Consider the following 25,939-nt stretch of genomic DNA (forward strand, 5'->3'; position numbering starts at 1 on the left):
TCCTCCTCCTCTCTCCTCCTCCTCTGCTCCTCCTCTCTCCTCCTCCTCTGCTCCTCATCTCTCCTCCTCCTCTCTGTTCCTCCTCTCTGCTCCTCCTCTCTGTTCCTCCTCTCTGCTCCTCCTCCTTTCTCCGCCTCTCCTCCTCCTCCTCCTCTCTGCTCCTCCTCTCTCCTCTCTCCTCCTCTCTCCTCCTCCTCCTCTCTCCTCCTCCTCCTCTCTCCTCATCCTCTCTGTTCCTCCTCTCTGACCTCCTCTCTGACCCCGGACCTCCTCTCTGACCTCCTGTATGACCCCTGACCTCTCTGATCCCTGACCTCCTCTCTGACCCCTGTGACCTCCGTGACCTGATTTTATTTTATTTTATTAGGGATCCCCATTAGCTGGTGCCATAGCAACCAGCTAGTCTTCCTGGGGTCCACACACACAAAAACAATTATTATTGCAAAAAACAAAATTATTAAAAGTCAGTACACACAATGCATAATAAAACTAACAATTAAGATAGCTAAAATTACATCAGTGTAAAACAAAAATACTTTAGTTTACAGTATTAAAAACTATTTAAGATTCTTTTTTAAAGTGAATCTACTGTAAATGCAGCAGAGGTTCCGAGGCAGGTTATTCCAAAGAGTTAATGCTCTAAAAATAAAATATCTCCCCAAAGCGCTGGTTCTAGGACCTGGCAATTCAAGCTGCCCACTACTGGAACCTCTAGTGTAATGCTCGTGCACAGTATTACTAAAAACAATCTGATTATGTATAAAAACAGGAGTTTTACTGCTCATGACCAACTTGAACAGCACAAGTATAAGACAATCTATTTTCAACGTTAAGCCAAGAGAGGCGGGCATGCATACGGCTCACATTAGACCTTAGTGAGCAGCCCAGTACCAACCGTGCTGCCCTGTTCTGTGACCCCCTCTCTGACCTCCTCTCTGTTCCTTCTCTCTGTTCCTCCTCTCTGCTCCTCCTCTCTGTTCCTCCTCTCTGTTCCTCCTCTCTGCTCCTCCTCTCTGCTCCTCCTCTCTGTTCCTTCTCTCTGCTCCTCCTCTCTGTTCCTCCTCTCTGCTCCTCCTCTCTGCTCCTCCTCTCTGTTCCTCCTCTTCTCTGTTCCTTCTCTCTGTTCCTCCTCTCTGCTCCTCCTCTCTGCTCCTCTCTGTTCCTTCTCTCTGTTCCTTCTCTCTGTTCCTTCTCTCTGCTCCTCCTCTCTGCTCCTCCTCTCTGCTCCTCCTCTCTGCTCCTCCTCTCTGTTCCTCCTCTCTGTTCCTCCTCTCTGCTCCTCCTCTGTTCCTCCTCTCTGCTCCTCCTCTCTGCTCCTCCTCTCTGCTCCTCCTCTCTGTTCCTCCTCTCTGCTCCTCCTCTCTGCTCCTCCTCTCTGCTCCTCCTCTCTGCTCATCCTCTCTGCTCATCCTCTCTGCTCCTCTCTCCTCTCTGCTCCTCCTTTCTGCTCCTCCTCTCTCCTCTCTGCTCCTCCTCTGTTCCTCCTCTCTGCTCCTCCTCTGTTCCTCTCTGCTCCTCCTCTCTCCTCTCTCCTCCTCATCTCTGCTCCTCCTCTCTCCTCTCTCCTCTCTGCTCCTCCTCTCTCCTCTCTGCTCCTCCTCTCTGTTCCTCCTCTCTGCTCCTCCTCTCTCCTATCTCCTCTCTGCTCCTCCTCTCTCCTCTTCCGCTCTCCTCTCTGCTCCTCCTCTCTGTTCCTCCTCTCTGCTCCTCCTCTCTCCTCTCTGCTCCTCTCTCCTCTCTGCTCCTTTTCTCTGCTCCTCCTCTCTGCTCATCCTCTGTTCCTCCTCTCTGCTCCTCCTCTCTCCTCTCTGCTCCTCCTCTCTCCTCTCTGCTCCTCCTCTCTGCTCCTCTCTCTCTGACCTCCTCTCTCCTCTCTGACCTCCTCTCTGCTCCTCCTCTCTCCTCTCTGCTCCTCCTCTCTCCTCTCTGCTCCTCCTCTCCTCTCTGTTCCTCCTCTCTCCTATCTGTTCCTCCTCTCTCCTCTCTGCTCCTCCTCTCCTCTCCTCTCTGTTCCTCCTCTCTCCTCTCTGCTCCTCCTCTCTGTTCCTATCTCCTCTCTGCTCCTCCTCTCTTCCTCTCTCCTCTCTGCTCCTCCTCTCTGTTCCTCCTCTCTGCTCCTCCTCTCTCCTCTCTGCTCCTCTCTCCTCTCTGCTCCTTTTCTCTGCTCCTCCTCTCTGCTCATCCTCTCTGTTCCTCCTCTCTGCTCCTCCTCTCTCCTCTCTGCTCCTCCTCTCTCCTCTCTGCTCCTCTCTGCTCCTCCTCTCTCCTCTCTGACCTCCTCTCTCCTCTCTGACCTCCTCTCTGCTCCTCCTCTCTCCTCTCTGCTCCTCCTCTCTCCTCTCTGCTCCTCTTCTCCTCTCTCCTCTCTGTTCCTCCTCTCTCCTCTCTGTTCCTCCTCTCTCCTCTCTGCTCCTCCTCTCCTCTCCTCTCTGTTCCTCCTCTCTCCTCTCTGTTCCTCCTCTCTCCTCTCTGTTCCTCCTCTCTCCTCTCTGCTCCTCCTCTCTCCTCTCTCCTCTCTGCTCCTCCTCTCTCCTCTCTCTCCTCTCTGCTCCTCCTCTCTGCTCTCTGTTCCTCCTCTCTCCTCTCTCCTCTCTGCTCCTCCTCTCTGCTCCTCCTCTCTCCTCTCTGTCCCACCCCGGCAGCCAGCCGCTCCCACAAACAAGCCTCTGTATTCTGCACAAGACCTCAGCCCAGCGGCTCTGAAGACAATACTTATGGTAACGGAGGAAGAGGAACTAACTATAAAAAATGTGTGAGTGCGCGTGCGTGCGTGCACGCATGCAGACACACATAGAAAAGAGATAGAAAGACAAGTAAGCAGAAAAGGTAGGAGAAGAGAGATAAAGAGGGTGAGGCTGAGGAGAGAGAGATAGAGAATGAGAGAGAGAGCGCAAGAGAGACAGAGAGAGAGAGAATGAGAGCGTGACAAGAGAGAGAGAGAATGAATTAGCATGTTCCAGAAGGCTGATGTCTTCCCCTGAGGTGCTGCTGCACTGAAGCTCTGGGTTCTACCTCCTTCTAAAACACTGCTACTGTGTGTGCGTGTGCGTGTGCGTGTGTGTGTGTGTGTGCGTGTGTGTGTGTGTGCGTACGCTCGTGCAGGGAGGATGAAATGTGTAGCTATTGTTCTCCAGTGGTTGGAAATCAAAGAGTCAGCAACAGAAAGAAAGGGGGATGAGAAAAAGGACAGAGGAGGGAGGAGAGAGGAGAGGAGAGAGAGGAGGGAGGACAGAGGAGAGAGGACAGAGGAGGGAGGACAGAGGAGAGGAGAGAGAGGAGAGAGGACAGAGGACGGAGGAGGGAGGAGAGAGGAGAGAGAGGAGGGAGGAGAGAGAGGAGAGGAGAGAGGAGAGATGAGAGAGAGGAGAGAGAGGAGGGAGGACAGAGGAGAGAGGACAGAGGAGGGAGGACAGAGGAGAGGAGAGAGAGGAGAGAGGACAGAGGACGGAGGAGGGAGGAGAGAGGAGAGAGGGAGGAGAGAGAGGAGGGAGGAGAGGAGAGAGAGGAGAGGAGAGAGAGAGGAGAGGAGAGAGAGGAGAGAGGAGAGATGAGAGGAGAGAGAGGAGAGAGGACAGAGGACGGAGGAGGGAGGAGAGAGGAGAGGAGGTAGGAGAGAGGAGAGAGGAGAGAGGACAGAGGAGGGAGGAGAGAGGAGAGAAGACAGAAGACAGAGGAGAGAGGAGAGAGGACAGAGGACAGAGGACAGAGGAGAGAGGAGAGAGGACAGAGGAGAGAGGAGAGAGGAGGGAGGAGAGAGGAGAGATGAGAGAAGACAGAGGAGAGAGGAGAGAGGAGGGAGGACAGAGGAGAGAGGAGAGAGGAGAGAGGAGGGAGGACAGAGGAGAGAGGAGGGAGGAGAGAGGAGAGAGGAGAGAGGAGAGAGGAGAGAGGAGAGAGGAGGGAGGAGAGAGGACAGAAGAGAGAAGACAGAGAGGAGAGAGGAGAGAGAGCGTCCCGGTAGCGTGTATGCCTTCTACGACGGAACTGCGTTTCCGCATTCGAGTTTTGCGCTCTGATTGGCCAGGTCATGTGACATGTGCGCCAATCGTGGGACAGCAAGTTCTGCGCCTATGTCCGGGTCTAACAGCCTGCAAACTACCTGGCGTTCTATCGCCATGCTCTAAGACAAACTCTAACCTTAACCAACTTCGAACGAGCGCCTAAGCTTAACCAGTGTAGAAACTTGCGGTCCCACGATTGGGCGTACATGTCACATGACCAGAAATGACCTGGCCAATCAGAGACGCGGAAACGCAGTTCTGTTGTAGAAGGCATTCAGGCTGCCGGTAATGTCCTCCTGGAGACACGGTCACACTGTGGCTCCGTCGACACAACCTGTTCAAGGCGGCAATGTTGCACCGTTATTCCGCCTCGACGTTCCAAGTAAACAGGTACGAAGGTGGAATGGGGGGGGGCTTGTTGTTCCAGTGTTAATCCGGCAGCAGAGATCACAACAGGACGGGGTAGCCCCAGTGACCGCCAGCATGACGGGACGGGTGGCTATAGTCCTAATGTAGCTTGTACTGTAGGTAATAATCATAACCACAACCGTTTTCATAAGGCGCCGCAACAAACACTGGAATCTTTATGGCTGTATTTTGGTAGAGCCATATGAAATTCGTTTTATTTTTTTCCAATTTCCATTTGATTTTTTTCCAAATTCCGTTTTAATATTTCAGAATTCTGTATTTTGCTTTGTACGCTCATTTTACCATCAGAAATAGTGTCTAATAAGTGGGAATGAATAAATGTCCACAATTTAATAAGATATAACAGTCTATTCAATAGGGCTGTCTTAAATACTTCAAAGCTTCGTTCGATGGGCATGGGATTCGAATATGAAAATAAAATCCTATTAAAGAAATTAATAAAAAAAGATATATATATATATATATATTGCAAAATCAACTCTGCCTCTCTTTGTTAACTACAACAAGCAATGCTGTTTGTTATTTAAGATGAGGTCGGACTCGGCACTGACAGATTTGTGTTCATTGTGCTGCTTTTATAAAGCCTCAAATGACGGCTTACAATATTTCATGAAAGCAGTGTTTTGTTTGTCTAAGATTTAAAAAGGTTTAAACTTTACAGCACTGACAAAGTTGAACAAAGTGCTGTACAAGTCCCACAACATAAAAAAAGAAAATAATATTATTTTTAATTTTTTTACAGTCGATTCCATTATTATTGCTGTGTTGGCGCTGCTGTGATGGCTGCCTTTCTGATCGCTCCGACGAGACTGTGCTTTATTTTGTTAATTTTTATAGTATTAGGAGTTTTATTTGCACCAACTGTTGGTGCATTATATGTGTATGACCGTCAGTCAATCATTGACATTGGATTACGGGAAACTTACCAACTGGATTACTCGCTGGATCAACTTTCCGAACCACATCAATGGCCGGAAGAAATCCTCCGGAGACTAGGACCGGATCCTTTGTTCCTAGACCCCAGGAAAAGACGTCGAGGAAAAAGGTCTGGGATCCGAAACAGGCTGAGATCCAGACGACACCGTACACCACTTCCCAGTATATTGCTAGCCAATGTACAATCAATAGACAATAAACTGGATGACATCCGAGCAAGGATTCAATACCAAAGAGACGTTAGGGACTGCAACGTTCTCTGCTTCACCGAAACGTGGCTCACGCCGGAGGTTCCAGATCACGCGATTCAACCAGCGGATCATTTCTTTATCCATAGGAAGGATCGGACACAATCAGAGTCCGGTAAACAACGTGGTGGAGGTATTGCCTTCATGTTTAACAAAAATTGGAGTGATCCAACGAATGTGAAGGAATTATCCAATCACTGCTCCCCAGAACTGGAATATATAACCATCAAGTGTCGTCCTTTCTTCCTCCCGAGGGAGTTAACGGCGATCATCCTGGTCGGAGTGTATATTCCACCGCAAGCCAACAACAACGCCGCGCTCTCCAGACTACACGACGAGGTAAACAATATACAAGCGACGAACGTTAACGCCGCCATTTTAGTACTGGGAGATTTCAATAGCGCCAATCTGAGAAAGGTATTGCCTGATTTCTACCAGCATGTGACTTGCAACACCAGAGGCGGTAACATCCTAGATCACTGTTACACGCAATTTAAAGGTGGCTACAAGGCTCATTCTGATAGTGGCTTTGGCAAGTCAGATCACGCATCCATTTTCCTTACACCAAAGTACAGACAAAGAATTAAAAGTACTCCCGTAGTCTCGCGAGAGGTGCAGAAATGGGATGTGACGTCAGAGGATACACTAGTGTCAGTGTTTCACAACACAGACTGGATTGTATTCCGCGACACAGATAACATTAATGCCTACACGGAGACAGTGCTGGACTATGTCTGTACTAGGGTGAAAGAAACAATCCCCACTACCAAAATGAAAGTTTACCCAAATCAAAAACCCTGGGTAGACAAATCCGTCCGTGAAGCTCTGAGAGAGCGCACCAAAGCATACAATGACGGCCTAGTGGCAGGCAACATGAACGACCACAAGGTGGCGCAACACAACGTAAGGAGGACAGTGACAGAGGCCAAACGACGCTACAGGGATAAAATTGAACTCCAGTTTGAACAAGCTGACTCTAGAGCTATGTGGCAGGGGCTCAAAACGATGACAGACTACAAAGGCGCCTCCCTCAAACTGAACAGTGACATCTCCTTAGCAAACGACCTCAATACCTTCTATGCGAGGTTTGATGCTGGTAATAACAACACCAGCTCACAAGCCTCGGCAATGGGGGGGGGGGGGTCGGCTGCTGATGGAGGCGCAGTGTTCAGGGTAACAGAGCATGAGGTGAGGCGGACCTTTAAAAAAGTGAATATCAGGAAGGCAGCAGGTCCGGACGGCATCCCCGGCCGCGTCCTAAAAGTCTGTGCCGACCAACTGGCCCCAGTATTCACTGACATATTTAACCTGTCCTTAGAACAGGCTGTCATCCCCACCTGCCTGAAGAAGTCCACTATTATCCCTGTACCCAAAAAATCCAAGCCTGCTTGCCTCAACGACTACCGCCCTGTAGCTCTCACCTCCATAGCCATGAAGTGCTTTGAGAAGCTAGTAAAGGGCTACATCTGCTCCTCCCTCCCCATCAACATGGACCCCCTGCAATTTGCATACCGCCCCAACAGGTCCACGGAGGACGCCATATCCCATGTGCTGCACACAGCAGCATCACACCTGGACAAGAGGCAGGGGAACTATGTGAGAATGCTATTCATCGACTACAGCTCGGCATTCAATACCATAGTCCCCTCCATACTCATAGCCAAGCTCAGGGACCTGGGCTTGGGCTATGACCTCTGCCAGTGGGTCTTGGACTTCCTGACTGGCAGACCCCAGGTGGTGAGAGCAGGCAACTGCACCTCCTCATCCATCACCCTCAACATAGGGGCCCCCCAGGGCTGTGTTCTGAGTCCCCTCCTCTACTCCCTGTACACACACGACTGTGTGGCTCAGCGGAGTAGCAATACAATCGTCAAATTTGCTGACGACACAGTGGTGGTGGGCCTGATCTCTGCCAACGACGAGAGGGCCTACCTGGAAGAGGTCAAGGTCCTGGCGGGATGGTGCCAGGAAAACAGCCTCTCCCTGAACGTCAGCAAAACAAAGGAGATGATTGTGGACTTCAGGAGGTCGGGGGTCAAGGACTACAGCCCCCTCAGCATCGACGGGGCACCGGTTGAGAGAGTCAACAGCTTCAAGTACCTCGGAGCCCACATATCCGAGGACTTGAAATGGACCATACACATTAACAGTGTGGTGAAGAAGGCACGACAACGCCTCTACTTCCTCAGGCGCCTAAGGAAGTTCCAAGTCAGCCAGAAGATCCTTAAGAACTTCTACTCATGTACAATAGAGAGCATCTTGACCGGCAACATCACCTCCTGGTTTGGGAATAGCACTGCAAAAGACCAAAGCAGACTACAAAGAGTGACACGTTCAGCCGAACGCACAATCGGAGGGGGGCTCCCCACCCTCCAGAACATTTACTACAAGCGTTGCAAAGGGAAGGCTAAGAGAATTATTAAGGACTCGAGCCACCCGAACAACTGCCTCTTTGAACTGCTGCCGTCAGGCAAGCGATACAGGAGTCTCAAGGCGAGCACAGAAAGACTCAGAAGTAGCTTCTATCCCCAGGCCATCAGGCTGCTAAACGAACAATGAATGAACACTACACAACAACAACCACCAAACACACATAGCACACACATCCACACGCACACACTCACTTTAAACAAACACACTGTAGCACCCACTACACACACTTTATAGCACACACCCACTTTAAACAAACACACTGTAGCACCCACTCCCCACACTTTATATTTATGGATGAAGGATTGCACTACAACTCGTACACCTTACTGTAAATTGTACCTAAAATTGTACCTCATCCCATTTCTGCTTTGCACTAGATAGTACTGTACACTAGTACACTGCATAGTTGTGTATTGTATATTGTATATTATATGGTAACTCAGAACATTGTACATATGTCTATACCGAACAACTGTGACCTCATTTTCTTCTTCTAAATTCATGCTATATTATGTTATTATGTTATTTGATACTATCTTGTCTAGCACAGTCTCTGGAGCGTAACAGTAAGAAGCATTTTGTATGAAAGTATTCTGTACTTCTGTATGACAACTATTAAAGAACTTGAAAAGAACTTGAATTCCGCGATTCTGTCCGCGATTCCGTGAACGCGGATTTCATATTTTCATATGGCTCTACTTATTGGTAAGCTACCTCCTTATACTACATCATTATTGGTAAGCTACCTCCTTATACTACATCATTATTGGTAAGCTACCTCCTTATACTACATCATTATTGGTAAGCTACCTCCTTATACTACATCATTATTGGTAAGCTACCTCCTTATACTACATCATTATTGGTAAGCTACCTCCTTATACTACATCATTATTGATAAGCTACCTCCTTATACTACATCATTATTGGTAAGCTACCTCCTTATACTACATCATTATTGGTAAGCTACCTCCTTATACTACATCATTATTGGTGTTACGAAGGATCAGATTAAACCGAATATATATATTTATTTATTGATATATATTGCATAGTATTTGTATATCGTTTGATATCCCTTGTATATTCCTTGTACATATACACGGAATATCCCTTTAGTCCAGCCCATAATAGTTCATTCTCCTATTGGACAGCGGTCCACCGGCGCCAGGGACCGGCCCCCGGAGCCAAGTTCAAAGTCACCGACACGACATGTCTGTACTTGCCCCGGCCCTGCCCAGGGATACGGCGACAGAAATGAGAGTGGCACTATTTGTTCACCGTGCGTATAAATACGGCGCAGGTGAATGTAGAAGACCCTTAGCCCCTTACCTCCGTACCCTTCGTGCACCCATCGAGCATGTTACCGATAAGTTGAAGCCTCACCCACGATACAACGTGCGGTGAAGTATGGCCTGTTTGGCCTCAGAATAGAGTATCGAGACCGCGTGCGAATTAATAACTGAATTGTCAGAGTTTGGCACTATACCGTCGAGTGCGACATATTTCTATTGAGTCTTTAATAGTCTATTTGTGTATAGTGTATCGTGCGGTTAGAATTCTATAGTGACCAGCATCTCCAACGCTTTCTCGTATTAGCTAGAGTTCTTATCCAGGCTGGGCCGACCGCATGGCGCCTTCACCTGAGGAGACCTAGGCGAGAACCGTATGGACATGTACACTGGATTAATCTACCCGACGACTACATAGCCTTTGCGGCTGGAATATATTTGCTTTGGTCCTTTGATTTATGGAGCGGAGAACCAGCCAACGCTGCACGTGTTGGATTTACCCCGAGAGGAGTCAAGTCGAGTCGGCGCTCAGAGAGCCTGAGGCCGCCTAGCTTTCTTCACTGTAGAGCTACAGTCTACCAGAGAACCAAGCTGTATTCGTCCGTGGATCAAGAGACTACTGCACCGGCTTCTGTACCTGAAGTCTCCCTAGTCATCGTTGACCAGACGTCCTACTACCGACAGATCTTCTACCCCCCTTGCTGGCTTACAACCAGTGGGAACCCCTTCCAGTATCTCCCGCTATTCCTAGTGTACCATAGATATAATTCCTTAAGATTCAGGTTGTATAATTACCTCCTGCGTAACCAGAGAATGGACATTCGTTATTGATTTGCCTACGCATACTCCTTTGCCTTACAAGTGCATTCAAAGAATAATCCTATGTACCTTTTGCTCCATTAAATACTTGATTAATACCTTTGACTGGAACCGATTTCATTGTGGGAAGTGTTCATCATATTCATATATCGTGTACTGTATGGCCAGTAATTAAAGTACATAAAGCGGTAGTGGTTTAATGATACCATACTTATCAATACAGTCAGGGAATTGTACCCCTCAGTTACAATTGGTAAGCTACCTCCTTATACATCATTATTGATAAGCTACCTCCTTATACTACATCATTATTGGTAAGCTACCTCCTTATACTACATCATTATTGATGAGCTACCTCCTTATAGGTAAGCTACCTCCTTATACTACATCATTATTGGTAAGCTACCTCCTTATACTACATTATTATTGATGAGCTACCTCCTTATACTAGATCATTATTGGTAAGCTACTGTACCTCCTTATACTACATTATTATTGATAAGCTACCTCCTTATACTACATCATTATTGGTAAGCTACCTCCTTAATCCTTACACCGGTTCCTGACAGGGAGCGAGCGAGCGAACTAGAGACGAAATCGCGCGCGACACTGTCCTGATATGAGGCGGCGCGTGTCCGAGTGTGTCTGTGTGTGTGTGTGTGTTACCTGGAAGCACACGTGGGGGGGGCCTGCGATTCTTGACCAATAAAAAGTGTTTAGGGGCGGGACTCGGCCGCGTAATCGCTCAACTAGAGACACAGCGAGCGAATATCTGAGGGGTGGACGACATCGCTGCTCAGTTCGCTGTCGCTCGCGGCAGGTCAGGATAGTCTGATTGAAACTAATACATTTTAATCATTTTCGCAATCACGCTCGCTCGCGTCGCTCCCTGTCAGGAAGGGGTGTTATACTACATTATTATTGATAAGCTACCTCCTTATACTACATCATTATTGGAATGGAATTTTGGAACCCGTTCTAGTGACTGGCTGGTCCTTAAGGTCCAGTTTGCTCTGAACAGGGTAAATCTGCATGTTGCTATGATGCCCCTCTAGCTCATGGAATGAACTCCAACAGTCCTTAAAGCTTGAGATTCTCTCACCTGTTGCAGAGTTTAACACCATGATCTCCAACCTTTGTCAATCATGTTGTACATGTTTTAATTGATTGTTATCCTTACTCGTCTTATGATTTTATATGCCTTTTTTTGCTTAACTCTGTATAAGACCACCGCAACACTTCCGGGATTCTGAAATCGGGGAGGAGATAGCGGGGGGGGGGGGTCAAATGAATGAATGTGGACGAGAGTCGTGATGTAAGTGGTTGCCGATACGGCTGTGGGGGGCGCTAGAGACATGATCGAATAGACGTTTATGCGCCTCGCTCTCCTGAACACGGCGTGACCCATAACTAATCGATCAGAACTAAATCGATAGAGAAAAAGCCCATTTTAAAGCACCTATTCCGCATGGACATGCGCAGAGTGCCCATGGAGTCTGGACGACGCGAGATGACGCTCGAATGAATGTGGACTGTTCCATCAGAGGGGGGAGCTTCGATGGTCATGTAAGTGGCTACAGACCGCTGCACTTAAATATAAACATTAGTCTACCTGGAGACTCAATGAGGTAATTGTAGATGTCGCCATAAGACGCGTCTGGCCATTTAGTGGGATAATTTTTTCATTATCCTGTTCGGCTGAAAGGACACTGGCCACCGAAGCTCCCCCCCTCTGATAGAACAGTCCACATTCATTCGAGCGTCATCTCGCGTCGTCCAGACTCCATGGGCAATCTGCGCATGTGCATGGGGAATAGGTGCTTAAAAGTGGGCTTTTTCTCTGCCGATTTAGTTCTGATCGATTAGTTATGGGTCACGCCGTGTTCAGGAGAGCGAGGCGCATAAACGTCTATTCGATCATGTCTCTAGCACCCCCACAGCCGTATCGGTAGGCCTGTCACGATAACACATTTTGCTGGGCGATTAATTGTCCCAGAAAATATTGCGATAAGCGATATTATTGCGGTTTTGAGAGATTTTTTTTTTGAGAAATGTATTTCCCAAAAGTTTTCAATTAACCTTTTTATTTTTTTACTAATATAATAATAGCATAATAATGCAAGGAAACCGTTTCAAAGTGCAATAAACCTTTATTTAACATTGGAAGATATTTTAAATATCCTAAATAAAAAAAATGCTCAGTTTGATTGTTTATTATAAAACGGAAGTATTGTTGTTATTATCCTAGCAGAACGTATTGAGCGGACAACTTGTCTCGTCCGGTTCTGTGTTTTTGAGCTAATGATAAAACAAATGTTGAGATTGTTGGTGAACAACTAACTTTAGGTTAGTTTTAACGTTAGATGCAGCTACTACAGGCAATCAACGATGAGGAGGAAGCGCCAAAGCTGTATATAATAGAATAGTAGCCCTGTGGTGCGTAGGCATGACTCGAAACTACCTGTTATAATAAATTAATTCATGTTTAACTTGTCCCCGTGTCCAGTCCTTTGACTAGCCCTACCCGTTCATTGTAAACAATGATGCATGTAATTGTATTAACGTTATTCTGTGTTGTAGCTAGCTATGCTATACGTTGTATTTCGTTTGTTAGCTATTTAGCTAATGTTGATAGCATCAACGCTAGATCTTTAATCTTTATTTAGCAGTCCAGTTTCTCTGGGCAGTAGCGAGTAACTACTTGGGTCTAAAAATAGCTACACTACAAAGAACACTACTTGGTTAAAAGGAGCAACACTATTGAGAAATGTAGTTAAGCTATGTGGCGTTGCTAGTGCCCCACGGAGCTCCCGTGCTGTACTCTGTAGTAAGGCCAGCCGCCCCCCACACGGAGAGTGACTGACAAGGGGTACTGGTTCCGCCTCATTAAAACAAACGCGGAAATAGCAATTAATTGCGCCCGTCAAAATCATTGCATTCATTTTAATTATTGCGCCGATTAATAGATTTATTGCTTATTGCGGCAGGCCTACGTATCGGCAACCACTTACATCACGGCTCTCGTCCACATTCATTCATATGCTCCCCCCGCAATCTCCTCCCCGATTTCAATGTAACGCGGAAGTGTAGTGGTCTACACTCGACATGACTATAAATGAGGGATATAAAGGTTTGAAATTAAATGAAATAAGTGGAGCGCTGCCCCATGCCACTATCCGCCACCAGCAGGAATATTGCTCTGTCCAGCTCTTTTGTGAGAAATATTACTTTGCCTTAATCAATCATTCATTTAGACGACAGAACAGAGAAAACACAGATGGACAATAAAAAGTCATAACGTGCGCAACGTGCCATCTAACTAATTCGCAATGAATGAATGAATATAAAATATAGATTATCTCTCTCTACTATAATGTAAAACGTAATTTTTTATGATACAAATAGTCGTATTTATTATTATCCAGAACTATTTTATTGCACTGTAAAAAAACTGTGATTTTATAGTATGTCTGCACTCATGTGCTCAATTCATCATTCATGTCTTTCACATTCTACTAAAACTGAATCAAACCATAAACAAGGTGGCCTGTTGGGATGTTGAAAAACGGTGATTTTATACATCTGCTCATTTTACCCTTGCTATTATTTTACTTATTTTTTCTTTTATCTTTATGGCCCACTCCGCTGGGTGCATACTATAACCGTCATCATGTTTTGTAACAGATTACAGAAGCCTAATGGAACGTGAGGTTCTGATATGATTCGATTAATATATCTGCATTATTTTATCCCACTTTATGCTTTGCTCTTGCTGCTTGTTTTACACTGATTTGATTTAAATGCAAGAGCTGATATCACTCAGCTCTCAGATTTATAACTGGTGACAGATATGATACTCACCATTGTGTCCTGTATGATAGGGTGGGTTGGCCTTCTCTTGCAGAAAGGCGCAACAAATACTGGTATTTATTCATTTTTAAAGCCCTTATTGGTAAACAACCTGTTTATATCTCTTCACTGTTAGATTGGAATATTGGAACCTATTCAACTCGATCGAATGACTGGATGGTTCTTAGGGTTCCTCAAGTGTGTTCTGAGCTAGGGAAGTCAGCCTTTTCCTTTGATGCCTCTAACTCATGGAATGTCCTTCAACTCTCGCTGAAATTGGAGGTTCTCCCTTCCCTTGGAATGTTTAAACGTATGATTTCAGACCATTGTGTGACTACCTGTAACTGTTTTAGTTGATCTTTTTAAATTATTTTGAAAAGTTTAAAAAGATTTACTCTGGTGTTTAAATTTCTGTGAATATTGTTTTTATTATGTACTGTACAATCGTCGTTTCTGTAAATGAGGGAAACCTCAGATGCTTACGATTTTAAATAAAGGTTGAAATAATTCTTTTTTTAAAAAGTCTTATTTCTTACTGATGTAAAGCACTTTGAACTGCAATCCCCAAATTAAGCGGTTAAGAACACGGGCGCACACCAGTCTGTCAGATTTACGACTGCCTTTCCATGCTCGTAAATCCTGCTCTTAGCTAAGAGCGAATCCCAGAAAGAACTGTTCATGAATGCCAAATTCGGCCCGAAAAGCTCATAAGTGGAGTTACAATGAAATTAGCTTGTAACCTTTCTCGTAAGTTCGTTCGTGAATGAGGACCATTAAGTCTGCTATAAGCGATTATCCCTCTCTCTCTTGTGTGTGTGTGGGTGTGTGTACATTTACTATAGGCTACTCTTTTTGACATGGATTAGGCTAATTACCTTTAACAATCCCAGGAAGACTAGCTGCCGCTAAGGCATCAGCTAATGGGGATCCGTTTAAATAAACAAATAAACAATCCTGATTCCTGGTTTAATTTAAAAGCAAGATATTGATTTACATACAGTATGTATATAATTATATAATATTTGTTATACTCCTGTGCTGGCACAAGCACTACCATATGGTGGAGAGGACAGATAACATATATTATTACATGGAGTTTTCACATTCGCCGAAATGCTTGCTTGTGATTGGTCAATAGCGCGCGTCAGAGGTCCGATATTACCCGATAACGGACCTCTGTGGAACAATAATGACCGCTGTGCGCAGCTGTTCGCAATCAAGCCCACTGACATCAGTGCAATCAGACACTGCCGGGGAAGCTGCCGGCGATGACAGGGCGGAGCGACGAGCGGAGCCAGAACCAGTGTTGCGAGTCGATGTAAAATGAATTAGGTATATTGTAATAAGCGGGATAATGTATAGCTATACTCGATCATTGTCGCAAAATAATTGACCTTCTCTGACGTTTAAAACACCTCGCCGAGGCGGCTCGGTATTTTAAACTCTGTGTCGGTCAATTATTTTGCGACAATGACCTCGTAGCCATACATTATCCCTTACATAACACATGGAGATATACAAAAACATTGATAATTTTTGGCCGGTAAAAGATCTGGTAGTTTAAAATCTAAAGCCAAAATGTAAATTCTGTTCCCCGTTTTTCAGCATTTAGCTACAGGCAAACAATGATAAACAATGTCATAGTCTGGTGGGTGTTTATTTCAAGATAATAAAGTAGCTATAATGAGCCAGTGCTTCCCATTAATTACCTAGATTGTGGCGGCCCGCTAATTTGTCCCGCCACAGTTGTATAATGAACCGAAAATAATATTTTTTTTTAAATGTTTTAAATATAAAGTTTGCCAATAGGGATGTATCAGTAGTATTGGCAGTGGTAGTAGTCGTAATAGTAATCCAGTATATTTTTTTATTTTCTAAAAAATAAACCAGTTCAACACAGGTAACCACTTTTGCTTAATTTCTTTGATGGCTCAAATGTAAAAGAGGTTCTCAAACCTCTCCTCGAGACACCCCAGCCGTTCCATGTATTTGTTCAATTCCACCACCAGCACACCTGATTCAACTAATAAAGGGCTAGTTAAGTTGAATCAGGTGTGCTGGTGGTGGAATTTAACAAATACATGGAACGGCTGGGGTGCTTCGAGGAGAGGATTGGGAAGCACTTGAGTCTAGTAGATTTTGTGTTTTGAGCACAAAGTTCATCATAGATCTAGGCTCTTTATTTTGCTCTCAAAGTGCACCAGATTGATGCATTTAACTTTAAAATGCACCAAAAGAAAATGTCCCGAGGGGGGGGGGGGGGGGGGGGGGGCATGCTCCCGGACCTCCCTAGAGGGTCCGAGGTTCACCCACCACAGTCTCACAAAATCCTGTGGGAAACACTGAATGGGCCAATAGATAAAAAGCAGTAATGGCCAGTGGGAGTGGTGGAGCCTGTGGTGGAACCGGATGGAGGTTAATCACATGTGGTCAAATCTTCTTGGTTGATACGAATGTAGGCTATTGTTAAAACATGGCTACCAATCAAAAAAATGGATTATGCTTTGGGTGCTTTGATTATTCCATGGATAACGGCCAACACTGCGGAGTGTTGGAACTACCCCCCGGAGAGGAGCAAGGTGAGACGGCGCTCTACACCAGTGAGGTCGCCTCACGTCTCTCCGTTGTGGACCGGCAGCTACCGTCCACCAGAGGGTCCAGCTGTATTCATCTGCGGACCGAGGTTCTGTGGGCACCGTGTTCAAGACTTTGAATTCTCCCAAGAAATCGTCGGCCAGATGGGATACCGCCAGCGGCTTCTCTAACCCCCCCCCCCTCCTACTGTCTTACAACCAGCGGGACCCCCCCCCCCTTAGTGTATCCAGCTATAATCATTTAAGTACCATCGCTATAGTTTCCTAAAGAACCGGGTTGTATACTTACTCCCTGCGTAACCAGAGATTGGACATTCAATGTTGATTTACCTACGAATACTCATTTGCCATACAAGTGCATTTCAAATCATAAGTGTAAACAAGTGAACGTTGTATATACCTTTTGCTATATTAAATATTCGATTTGTACATTTGTGTGGACTTCATTTCATCAGGTGGGAAAGTGTTCATCATATCTATATCATGTACTGGATGGCCAGAAGTTAAAGTACAAGAGGTAGTGGTTTAATAATACCATACTTAACAATACAGTCAGGGAATTGTACCCCTCAGTTACAATTGGTCCTTCGAGCCGGAGGGTAACTAGTGTAATATTAATATAGTGTTATTAATATTGAAATGGCCTATGATGAACACTCCACGAAACGGTCCTCCTAACCTAGAACGCCCGCGGCGCAGACGACAGACACCTCAGTACTTAGAGGATTACGCTGTCAGTCAACTACCTAGCCTTCGACAAATGGTAAACGCGGTAAAAATAGAAAGTAAAATTATGTCTGACCTTAACGACCAGGTTTCCCCGACCACAGAGGCCCTAGTAGGTTCTAATGTAACTGACCAAGCTCACGGTGGGGACCAGGAGGGAGCTGACATGCCTTTACCCCCCGCCACTACCGAAGAAGTAGTCCCCGACCAGCCCCGGGAGGAAGACAACCCTACAGAGAGAGAACTCTGCACGGAAGAAGAGGAGGAGAGCGCCGAGGAAATAGACCTCCAGGACTCCCCAACGAGTACACCCAGGAGCGGCTCACACAGGAGCGGCTCACCTCCACAACAGAGTCAGTACCGAGCAGTAAGAGCCACAGTACCCCCTCGAGAAAGGAGAAGTGGAAGATGGCGTGCCCCTACTGTGAGAAAGAACACTGGCTGTCACAATGTGACCTATTCACAAAGATGAATGCAGAAGAAGTGAGTCAATGGATAAAGTCCAACAGGCGCTGTTACCGATGTGCGCGACCACACATGGCAGCCGAATGCCGCCTAAAGAAAAGGTGCAGTCGGTGCGACGGAGCCCATCTAGATATACTACACGAAAGTAACAGAAGACGGCCTTCACCTGCACCATCGAGCGGCACCAAGGCAAGTGTCATGTACATTGACCCCGCCAGCAGCAGCGGCGCCCAAGTGCTCTTAAAAGGTAGTCCGTGTGACATTGAGCTACCAAGATAAAGTCATGGACACTTACGCCGTCCTTGATGACGGGTCAGAGAAGACCCTTCTGCTCGCGTCCGCTGCGGCCCAGCTGGGACTGCGGGGGAGCAAGAACGAAATGACGATTCGGACAATAAGAAGAGATTTAAAGACGATAAAGGGCGAGAATGTCTCCTTCACTATCGCAGCAAACGGGCAGCCAGAGCGACGGTATAGGATTACAAATGCTTTCACCAGCCAAGAAATAGGACTATCGCAGTACACCTACCCTATCGCCAAGTTGATGGATAAATATGTGCACCTGCGACAACTACCTATCCCGCTCATAGACGGCGCTACCCCGACCCTGCTGATAGGCTCCGACCATGCAGAACTCATAGTCCCGATTGACCGGGTCCATACAGGACCCCGAGGCTGTCCTGCAGCAGTCGAGACCCGCCTAGGGTGGACCCTACAAGGCCCCCTCGCTAAATCTCTCAACCGAACAGCAGCCACTAGCTGCCTCCACCCCAGAACGACAGAAGAAGACACCACTCTCCTGCAGCATGTCGAGAGGCTATGGACACTAGAGACAATGCCCTTTAAGAACGAAAAGAAAGATATTCGTTCTAAAGAAGACATTTACGCCATCAACCTACTCGAGCAAGGGACAAAGAGTCACAGTCGGCGGAGTGATGAGATACGCAACTCCACTCCTGAGGCGAGAGGGAATGCCCACCTTTCACGCAAAGAAAGACGCCACGGAGCGCTATCTATTGAACACAGAGCGGCGCCTAGCCAAAGACCCCGCTCAAGAACGTGTGTACCGCGCTGAGATTGAGAAGCTAATCACAGCGGGACACGTAACAAAGATTGACATTAAAGAGGCCGATCAGACGACCGAATCATGGTACGTGCCGCATCACAAGGTCCACCACAACAGCAAGGATCGCATTGTGTTTAACTGCAGCTACCAGATCGGATCCCAAAATCTGAATAAAGAGCTCTTGCCCGGCCCCACACTCGGCCCCTCCCTACTAGGCGTGCTACTGCGCTTCTGCCAGGACAAGGTGGCTATCAGCGGGGATATCAAAGGGATGTTCCTGCAGGTGAGACTAGTGGAGGAGGACAAGCCCCTGCTGCGGTTCCTATGGAGAGAGAGGATCGGAGATGAGAACCCAGCCATCTACCAGTGGGAAGTACTCCCCTTCGGAACCACATGCAGCCCGTGCTGTGCTACATTTGCACTACAGAAACACGTCGCAGAGGACCCAACAGCAGATGAAGAGGTCCGACACAGTGTGAAGAACAGTTTCTACGTGGACAACTGTTTACAAAGCGTTTCGACTCAAGAAGAAGCCGAGGCTCTCCTAATCAAGCTACGCGCCTCCCTGATCAGAGGCGGCTTTGATCTCAGGCAGTGGGCCAGCAGTGACCCGCACGTATTGCGCAGCCTCTCCCCCGCGGACAGGGCTGCCAGCAGCGAGACCTGGATGGCGACCATCCCAGGAGAAGCCCAAGAAATGACACTAGGACTAGTCTGGCGCTTCAAAACAGACTCGCTCCACTATAGACACAAACCCCTGACAGAGCAGGGAAGGTCGACGGCGACACCGACCACCAGACGGAGTGTGTACCGAACACTCGCCAGACAATATGACCCGTTGGGATGTATTCTACCTTACACCACCAGGGCAAAGATGATTGTACGAGCACTATGGGACAAGGACCAGGGCTGGGACGACCCCATACACGCACACCTTGCCTCAACATGGAGAGAGTGGGAGACGGAACTCCGCTCACTCCCAGGCGTCAATATACGCCGCAGCTACTTCCCATCCACAGTGAGGCCAGAGACATGCGAGATTGATCTACACGTCTTCAGCGACGCCTCCGAAGTAGCCTATGGATCGGTGGCCTACTTGCGTGCCCAAGAGAAGGGAGGAAAGATACACACTGCTTTCATCCTGGCTCGCTCGAGAATAGCCCCACGAAAGCAACAATCTATCCCGCGTCTAGAGCTCTGCGCAGCCCTAGCAGGAGCGCATCTAGCCACGTTAATCCAACGTGAACTCACCATTCCGGTGCACAGAACAATCTTGTGGTCAGATTCCACGACAGTACTCACATGGATCAAGTCTGATTCATGCAGATACAAAGTCTTCGTGGGAGTCAGAGTCACCGAGATTCAAGAGTTAACAGAAGCAGCGAGCTGGCGGTATGTGGACACCAAACACAACCCAGCTGACGTCATCACCCGGGGAATGTCTCTGGATGACCTCACCCGTCGCAACATCTACAGTGACGGACCAGAATTCCTCAAGCTCCCGGAAGGAGAGTGGCCTACGCCCACCCCACGGGAAGCAAGTAACGAGGAGGCTGAGAACAAGAAACCTATGTTCTGTGGACTGAGCACAGTCGCCTCCACAGACCCCAACATAGATGACTGCATTACCCTAGAGAGTGCGCAGCAGCGGACATCCCTGTGGCACCACCCAGAGATTCAGTCCACCACTGACATGTCAGCAGCTGACTACGAAGAAGCAGAACTTCTTCTACTACAACGAGCCCAGAGAGACTCGTTCCCCGATGAGCTAGACTGTCTACAGGGAGGAAAGCCCGTCCCATCAGACAGCAGACTGCTCCACCTGGCACCCGAGAGTGACGCCCATAATCTCATCAGAGTGGGTGGTCGCCTGCGGAGAGCCCCCGATCTACCGGATGACATTAAGTACCCGATAGTCTTGAACAGCCGACACAAGGTCACAGAGCTGATCATAAAGAAATACGACGAGGATGTACACCACGCAGGAGCAGAGAGAGTCTTCGCGGAGATCAGACGTCGCTATTGGATACTTCAAGGAAGAGAAGCGGTGCGACGCTTCCAGCGAACCTGTCTAGACTGCCGAAAGTGGCGCGCGCAGCCCAGCATACCACGGATGGCTGACATACCTCCCTGTCGCCTCCGACTCGGCGACAAGCCATTCCACTCCACAGGCATGGACTGTTTTGGCCCGTTGTATATAAAGAGAGGAAGAGGAACCGAGAAGCGGTGGGGTATTGTATTCAAATGCATGACCACCAGAGCGATACATATCGAGCTCCTTCCGACCATGAGCACAGACTCATTCCTTATGGCCTTCCGAAGATTCACATCACGGAAAGGAAAACCGTCTACATTGTTGTCTGATCACGGGACAAACTTCAAAGGCGGAGAAAGAGAGCTGAGAGAGAGCTTCCAAGCTATGGGCCCAGAACTTAAGACCCACCTCGCTCCATCCCAGATTGACTTCCAGTTTAATCCCCCGAACGCACCCCACTTCGGTGGAACCTGGGAACGAGAAGTACGTTCTATAAAGACAGCCCTGTACGCCGTGCTTGGGGCCCAGACTGTGGCGGAAGAAGTCCTAATGACAGTCCTCACGGAGATCGAGGGAGTATTGAACTCAAAGCCCCTCGGTTACGTCTCCAGTGATGTAGCAGATGTCGACCCAGTCACCCCCAACACACTCTTAATGGGGCGGCTGGACCCCGCGCTACCCCAGACAATGTACAGGCCTGAAGAAGCGAACGGCCGAAGAATGTGGAGGTACAGTCAAGTACTAGCTGACAAGTTTTGGAGCAGCTTCCTACTCCACTACCTACCGTCTCTACAGACCCGCCAGAAGTGGGTAAAAGAGAGAGACAATTTGACAGAAGGAACAGTCGTCATGATTATCGACCAGTCACTACCCAGAGCTATGTGGCCGGCTGGCCGCGTAAGCAAAGTGATCACCGGTGCCGATGGCAAGGTCCGAGCAGCTGAAGTACTCGTCCAAGGGCGAACTTACACACGACCCGTGGCGAGGCTAATAGAACTGCCCCGACTCCCAGATACTATCGATGATGACCATGACCCCATGACTTTGTGAGTTGACTGACCCTTACAGCGGACCTTGAGTGGTAGACAGTGCGGTTAATCTGTCTCTGCTTAGCTAATTAGGTGGGACTAATTAGGGGGCGGCTGTTGTGAAGGATCAGATTAAACCGAATATATATATTTATTTATATATATATATTTAATAATATTTGTATATCGTTTGATATCCCCTGTATATTCCTTGTACAATATGCACTGAATATCCCTTTAGTCTACTAAACAGCCCATAATAGTTTCATTCTACCATTGGACGAGAACCTGGCGCCAGCAGCCATACCCCTAGGTTCAAGTTCAATCGTGCCGCCCAACATGTCGTGGCAAGCCCGGTTCCGCGTAGGAATACGTCTGGCGAAATACGAATGGTACTATTTGTTCACAGCGCATATATATATGGCGCAAGTAAAGTAGAACTTTCTTTTAGTCCATTAGTTCTTTACCCTCCAACCGAGTAACAGACGCGAAGCCTCACCCACGACGCACGTGTGGTGCAGTAAGGCCTACTTGGCCTCAGAATAGGCATTGAGATATCGTGTGGATTAATAGTTGAATTGTCATAGTTTGGCACTATACCGTCGAGTTGGACGTATTCTATTAAGCTAATAATAGTCTATTATGTATGGTGCATCGTTCGGTTAGAGTTATAAAGTTATCAGTACCCCCATCGTTCCTGACGTCATCTGGAGTCTTAACCAGGCTGGGCAGACCACTAGTGGTGCTTGCATCCGAGGAGCTCCGGGCCAGGGCGACTGGACCTGTACATTGGATTACTCTACCCGGACGACGGCGAGCCTTACACGGCTTGGATTATGCTTTGGGTGCTTTGATTATTCCATGGATAACGGCCAACACTGCGGAGTGTTGGAACTACCCCCCGGAGAGGAGCAAGGTGAGACGGCGCTCTACACCAGTGAGGTCGCCTCACGTCTCTCCGTTGTGGACCGGCAGCTACCGTCCACCAGAGGGTCCAGCTGTATTCATCTGCGGACCGAGGTTCTGTGGGCACCGTGTTCAAGACTTTGAATTCTCCCAAGAAATCGTCGGCCAGATGGGATACCGCCAGCGGCTTCTCTAACCCCCCCCTCCTACTGTCTTACAACCAGCGGGACCCCCCCCCCCTTAGTGTATCCAGCTATAATCATTTAAGTACCATCGCTATAGTTTCCTAAAGAACCGGGTTGTATACTTACTCCCTGCGTAACCAGAGATTGGACATTAAATGTTGATTTACCTACGAATACTCATTTGCCATACAAGTGCATTTCAAATCATAAGTGTAAACAAGTGAACGTTGTATATACCTTTTGCTATATTAAATATTCGATTTGTACATTTGTGTGGACTTCGTTTCATCAGGTGGGAAAGTGTTCATCATATCTATATCATGTACTGGATGGCCAGAAGTTAAAGTACAAGAGGTAGTGGTTTAATAATACCATACTTAACAATACAGTCAGGGAATTGTACCCCTCAGTTACAAGTACCTATAATGATATCGGGTTGAATAACTCCATGCAGTGATAAATTGCAGATTTAGACGAGGTATCTAGTGCAGATGCTGTCAGTCACCATGGCAAACATCATTTGACACATACAGTAGCTAATCATGGGAATCAAGGTTTCTGTATATCGTGTATATCATATATGTTATGATGAATTGAAAATGGGGGACCCTGATGTAAACAAGATGAAAGTCTTTCTCTGGTCTGCATCCCCTTAACAATTCTGTGTATTGAGTCGTACTGTACTGTACCCATTCTGAAATCTGTTAATAAAGTTTTCAATCAATCAATCAAGAATCAAGGTTTCTGACAAGAAAGACAAGAGGGCTTTCAAGTATGAACCGACGCTGGCCTGCAGGGCATGCTATCTTTAACTTAGGACGAGTATAAATAAGGTTATTATTATAATTATAACTCGTGGTGCAAGTTATTGAACTGTCATCATCACAGCTACTGTATCGTGAAAACAACCGTTTGGAGCTGTAATCAGAGCCTTCATTCATTCATAGCATTATTGACGGGTATACGTACACACTGCACTTGTTTTTCGATATGTCGCTTGTTGTTGTTGTTAGCTGTGTTCCTGCATCGGGGGGACGTCTGGTGTCTGGACACGTAGGAGGAGGATGAGGCAGAAGATGACACTTTTATTGTACTTTGCTCCTAATTTTCGCCGGAACGCCAACACAACACATCAGGTCTTCAATGAGCAGCAGCACTTCCTGGTTTTCAACGTCACCGCCACTTGATGTACAACTGTTCCCTCCACTCAGGGACGAGCGTTTGTTGAATTCACCAATAGCACGAGGGAAGGGGGCGGGGTTTAAGGACAACAACACTGGAGAAGCACGTGACGCGCCGACCGTCGGCCACGCCCACCCGTCCCAAGCTCGGACTCTCCATTCGGTTTGATTGATTGAATGAATGAATGAATGAAAACTTTATTTAACAGATTGCAGAATGGGTACAATACAGTACGGCTCAATACATACAATTGTTAAGGGGATGCAGACCTGAGAAAGACGTTTGTCTTGTTTCCATCAGGGTCCCCCATTTTCAATTCATATAGACATTTATGACATACACAACATACATGACATTTATGGCATAGGGACATATAGGTATTTAGTACTGATACATTTGTGACATAAACGGTATTCAAATATACAGTACTGTTACCCCTAGATCCTTACAGAGTATATACATATGATGGGGAGGGGACTGTACATTAGGGGGGGGGGGTGGGTGGGCGGGAGAGAAATATACATACGGCGGGGAGGGACTATATACATGCGGTGGGGAGGAGACTGTCTATTAGGAGGTGGTGGGGGTTTTGGGCATTTACGGTGGCCAGTTTCGAATTGCAGCCTCCCGTAGGTGCTCTTTAAGAGCGGTTTTGAATGTGGGCAGGGATTCACATTCCTTTACAGCTTTGGGTAGGGCGTTCCACATTGTTGTGGCATAATTGCGAAACGTGTTTAGTCCCTTGTTTGAGCCGAATCTGGGTTTAACATGATTTGTTGAGCTTCCTCTGGTGTAGTGGTTGTGGTATTCACTGACCTTTGGGAAGTATTTTGACATGTACAATACATGGGTACCTTAGTCGTATAGTGTATCTTGTAGACCAGGCCCATTGCAAGTTGCTGTACTCTGTCGTCTACTCTAAGCCATCCTAGGTTGTCAAAGTGGGCAGGGGTGAGGTGGGTTCTAGGAGTAAGGTCAAGCAGTAGTCTGACCAGTTTGTTTTGAGATGTTTGTCATTTTGTTTTGCAAAATTTTATGCAAATCTCCACCACAAGGTATGATAGCGTTACAATAGTGCTGTATAATTATATTGCATATATACATTTGATATTTCCCGCATATCTATCCATATCTGTCTGAATATACATCTGCATATAATCCTTCTAAATACCTAGGTATACACCTGCATATAACCCATATAACTCTGTATGATAGCATGTACAAGAATGCTGTATATATATATATATTTAATTATTACCATATATCAGCATCTGTCTGTACATACCTGTATATAATCCTTTATATCCTTTATATCCTTTTTCGGCTCAGCTTCTTCCCCCAGGCCATCAGAGTCTTGAACACTGAACTCTCCACACACAAGCACACATGAGCACACACACAACACACACACTATACGCTCACACACTAGCAGTCACTTTAGCATGAACACACACATGCTGCACACGCTCACACTCATGGTCACTTTACACAATGAAAGGTCACTTTAAAAACAAGAACGGGAGTGGTTCTTGTATAGTAAACAGATGGATAGCAAGCTAGCATAAGGACACATAGTATAACTGTAGATTGTATAGTATAGTATTGTATAGTAGTGTACATAAGACCCAGTGCCTCATCCGTAGCTAACAGTGTATTGCACAATCACAGGACCTTAGCATGTCTTACTGTTATGGTTTGTAACCGACCCCAATCGCACAACACAAGACAGGTATGATGGTTTGCCA

General features: G+C 46.9%; 1 protein-coding gene across 1 annotated transcript in view; it reads right to left on the reverse strand.

The window, feature by feature from the left end:
- Positions 1 to 24,126, reverse strand: part of triqk (triple QxxK/R motif containing) — an 80,316-nt gene extending 56,190 nt beyond the window's left edge. The window contains exon 1 of the mRNA XM_084338557.1: positions 23,982 to 24,126. The gene's annotated coding sequence lies outside the window, so the exon portion shown is untranslated. The remainder of the gene's footprint in view (positions 1 to 23,981) is intronic.
- Between the last annotated feature and the right edge of the window lie 1,813 nt (positions 24,127 to 25,939).

This window comes from Notolepis coatsorum, assembly GCF_963971535.1.
Source record: "Notolepis coatsorum genome assembly, contig: SCAFFOLD_417, whole genome shotgun sequence".
Taxonomy (NCBI): Eukaryota; Metazoa; Chordata; class Actinopteri; order Aulopiformes; family Paralepididae; genus Notolepis; species Notolepis coatsorum.